The sequence below is a fragment of the Macrobrachium nipponense genome, chromosome 6 (genome assembly GCF_015104395.2).
Source record: "Macrobrachium nipponense isolate FS-2020 chromosome 6, ASM1510439v2, whole genome shotgun sequence".
NCBI classification, from domain to species: domain Eukaryota; kingdom Metazoa; phylum Arthropoda; class Malacostraca; order Decapoda; family Palaemonidae; genus Macrobrachium; species Macrobrachium nipponense.
Window position 1 is genome coordinate 53,064,715 of NC_061108.1, and position 5,000 is coordinate 53,069,714.

Below are 5,000 nucleotides of genomic sequence, written 5' to 3' on the forward strand. Positions count from 1 at the left end.
AGATGTAGCTCTTTTTAATCTGCAGTTAATAATAATAATAATAATAATAATAATAAATAATTAATAATAATAATAATAATAATAACGGTTTTCTGAACAAGTAAGAAGCAGGCGAAGTGAAATAGAAATGAATCAGAGAGAGAGAGAGAGAGAGGAGAGAGAGAGAGAGAGCGAGAGAGAGCAGATCTCTCATCATAAAGGCGACACACGACACCCACAATAAACCAACGAAGGTATGACGCGTAGGCGGTGGTGTGTGTGTTTGGATGTGCGTGTGTGGCAAGACCGCGAGAGGTGTGTGGTGTATGTGTGGTATGACGTGTGTTGTTATGGTATGTGTGTACGAGAGCGAGAGACAAAAGATAGATAGAGATGAGACAGACAGACAGAGGCAGAGAAAGAGAGATGTAGCCGCCGTGGCGAAGACAAGAGCTCCTCCTACCACTCCGACAGGAGCGACCCCCCTGGCGTCTCACATGTCCACCTCCCACCCGGCCGTGAGAACCTCTCTCTGTCCCACACATACCGGCAGGTTATCGTCAACCTCATACACTTATCCACCTCCACCACCTCCTCCTACTCCGCTAATCGTAACCTCAGTAAACTACAAGGAGATTGCTACGTAGTCTCCCACCCTAACTTAAAAGGAGATCGCTTTAAATATAGCGTCATTTACTCATTCATGCGAAGTCTCACCTCGATGTATTGCATCAACTGTGAAAATGTGACCTAGTCAAGAAACTGCACATCTCACAAATCACAGTGCAACAACTGACCAGAATAGTTTTGCAGTGATATATATATATATATATATATATAATATATATATATATATATATATATATATATATATATATATATATATATATATATATATATATATATATATATATATATATATAATATATATATATATCGCAGAAGTTGAAAACTAAATACTAAGGACTTTTCGTTGATATTGTAAAGTAAAAGAATTCTTTGACAAGAAAACTTTACCAAAGAAAACTAGAAATCACTACAAAATCACTTCGAACAAAGAATGGAAAAGCCTAGAAGTCCACTCTCACCATAAACAAAGTCGCAAACGATTCAAAACATGATTTGATAAAATTGTTGCTTTAAAGCAGACTGATACATATTGGCCCTTTCTAATTACAGAACAAGTATCAAACCAATCATGAAATGAAAATCATAGTTAAGATCAAAAGGTCTTATTGCCAAAAAAGGGGTTGAGGCCAGCAACCAAAATACTGATTCATGCAAGTTCGAATCGGAAAATGATAGCGACGACTCTAAGATACGTTTATCCACTTTGTTTAGAAGAACAAGAACATCATGTATAATCAAATAGAAACAAAATATAATGCAAAATTTCACCTCTAAAAAATTCCGAGATATCAGCATAAAGATCCTGATAACTTCAACGCTCGCTACTTAGTGAAATTAAAAGGTCCCTGTAAAACTAGGTTAAATTTAAGCATCTCTTAAAATATTAATTTTCGATATGCATACACGTTCTGTCTGTCATACTAAACTTACCTGTTTTAAACAATGTGTAGTTTTAATCATAAGAATAGGCGTGCTCGCTCTCTCTCTCTCTCCCTCTCTGAAATGATCAAGTATTCAAACGAAATACCATTCAAGAAAACGAAAACAAGCCGATGAAAGAGCAAACACACATAATGATTCAGGTATTCGACGTAAGAGTGCATGTCAAAAAACAACTTCCGGCTCTTTTAAAATTCAGTTTCTGATACTTTAAATGCCACTTCTGTTCTTTGGATAGGCGAGTGCAGACATGAAAAAGAGATAGATAAGAATTAGAAGTTATTGTTATGAATATTACGGTAATGAAGTAGTTCCACGTGGCCGAGTGCATTTCGCGCTCGACCACCAACCGGTGGTCCGAAGTTCGATTTTCGGCTTGGCCAACGCGGAACCAGAAGAATTTATTTCTGGTGATAGAAATTCATTTCTTGATACAATGTGGTTCGGATCCCACAATAAGCTGTAGGTCCCGTTGCTAGGTAACCAATTGGTTCCTCGTCACGCAAAAATATCTAATCCTTCGGCCAGCCCTAGGAGAGCTGTTAATCAGCTCAGTGGTCTGGTTAAACTAAGATATACTTAAACTTTTACGGTAATGTAGTAATGTAATTAGATATGGAAAATGAACCACAGATTAAGAAGTCACTAGATCCATCGGCTTTAGTCCCAAACGTTTTCTCTCCCAATTTTTCTCCGGTGTTGCCTTTTACCCAGACGTTTGAAATTTATGAACAGAAAACAACGTTCATCTTAAAAAATCGCATTTTAAGAATATTTCATAAAATACATTTCATTTCTTATACCACTTCTGTGTACTTGGAAAAGGTATGCCATTCCGTTACAATAATTCTGGTCAAATAAAACCTATCTAATTCTACCGATTGGCTTTGGTAAACGGTAGAAACTCAAACCCAATAGAGGTTGGCGACAATTATGAAACTGTTTCACTTCATACTACAACGTGAGTCCTATTCACAAGCTTAGATTTGAGGTAATTTATAATAGTTTTGTATTTATTGTAGTGTGATTGGTAGCTCCCTGCCCTACAAAGCGATGATCACAGACCCAATTTTATCTCCTGAGAGTGGATAGACGGTTGTGTGGGTCAGTATTAAAACCCATTGTACTTGGGAGTCAGACAAATTGAAAATATATATATTTTTTTTTGAACCAGCCGGCTAATAACTGGAGGGGCGCTTCTCCATCTCAGGGAAGAGGCATATAGAGAACAAATAAATAAATATATATATATATATATATATATATATATATATATATATATATATATATATATGCACGTATATATATATATATATATATATATATATATATATATATCACGTATATATATATATATACTATATATATATATATATATATATATATATCATATATACGTATATATATATATATATATATATATATACTATATATATATATATATTATATATATATATATATATATATAATATATCTATATATATATATGTGTGTGTGTGTGTGTGTGTGTGCGTGTGTATGTCTCAGAGAAAACAGGGAGCACAGCACATTTAAAGCAGAATCACAGAACAACACAGTTGAAGACCAACTAGCGAAAACTGATGATGTCGAAGGAACTGGCCAAATGAGATACCTTCCCGCAACGGTCAACAGCATATTTAATACTGGTGGAGAAAGAAAACCGTCACTTCAGGCAGTTTATGGATATCCTCAAAAGACGTTAGATATCCAACCAACTCAAGGGTATTCGCGCAATGCTTAGAGCAGTTATCTAAAACATATAGCAATGATATTTTCATTACTGTAAATATTGGAAGCCGCAGTTATGTTTGTTCCATGTCCTAAGAAATTGAAAACATCATGCCGAAAGGTATTATCAAAATGACAGATTTCCAGAGCTATGAAGTGGTGGTGGTGACTATTCCAAGTGAATCATGAAAAAGACTCAGGGAAAATTGGCGTATAAATAAGTGTTTTCCTTGATGGATATTGTCGCACAATCCACTGACTACATATTTCTAATGTCTGTTAAGTCTAGCCACAATTTATTTCGAAGTAACAAATAATTCAATTAAAAGTGGAGCATATTGTACTAATATTATCACACCCAGCATTTGCGTTGCAAGAAAATGACCAAATATAATAAAGGTCCAAAACACTACTCTGTGAACAACACAGAGTAGTTCAACACCTGCTAAAATCACAATCAGCTCTCCCTCTTATGTCACTGACGGTTTTTGTGTATAATTTATTCGCCAGCTCTAAAAATTAATCAAAGTGAACTCAACCTCATAAGTTTCTTAAAGATGTAATATAGTTAGAATTACAAAGGCATCAAATATTCTTGGTAGCTTACGAAGCAAGATTCCGTAACACAGCTTATACGTGTTGCTTGAATTCTTCTTGGCAGGACACCAAAAATGCTAATAAGGAAGGATTCCAGACATGTGCAAACTGTAAATCTGGCAAAATTTTTAACTGAAAAAATAGGTTTGAAGTAGACATGCATGAAACGATGGCAAAATTGTGTAAAGCTGATCATTAAAGTCCAACTATTTACAGCTAAAATAAAAACCATATTTTCCTCCTGTACTCTAACTTAAGTGTCTCGAGGAAATCATGCAAAAGTAAAATGGAAATTACAATAATCCACTTAGCATCTTAAAATTAAAAATAGTATTACCTTACTCATGAATAAAAAACACCGAATACAGAAATCCTCATTTATTTAACCGAAAACGATTGTTTCCCTAGCCTGTCCTTTCATCTCCTTATAGATAAGAGATTTACATATAAAACAGAATCAGGACACATTTTCCGGAAACTAAAATGATCATGAACAATATAACCTAGACGTCAATAATCCTTTTACTTATATTACGCTTCAAAATCCGCAGGAGCCATCTGAATTTGTTTTTCATGGGGTAAAATTGCGCCAAGTCTCAGGTTAAACTTTAGCTTAAATAATGATCTGGATCTTGCGAGATCGGATAAGATATGATTTGCTAAATTATGTTTCGATAAAGCCTTTCCTGGGCCAGGCGTTATTTCGTTAGATTTTTGGTGGGTACTTTAGTATGAACCTGAAATCCGACTGTAGTTAGATTTTTCTCCGATTTTTGGCAGATAAACCCCCATGTTGTCATCCACGGATCAAGGACAAAATTTATTCGGTCTGGCAAATGATCCAGGTAATGGAATGGAAAACAATTTGGAAAATGATCAGTAAGCTGCATTACGAAGTCTGCTAAGGTTATTTCTTTCCTTCTTTCGACAACAAGAAATTAGCTTTTATATTCAACATTGGCCTATGCAATTGAACCTTTGCCAGCAATACAGGCACATTTATTACTCGGACATCAGGAAATTTCAAATTGTGAAATTATAAAAGAAAAAATCTGAGAAAAGTAACTCACTTCAGTATCTTATACAAATATAATATACCGCAAACT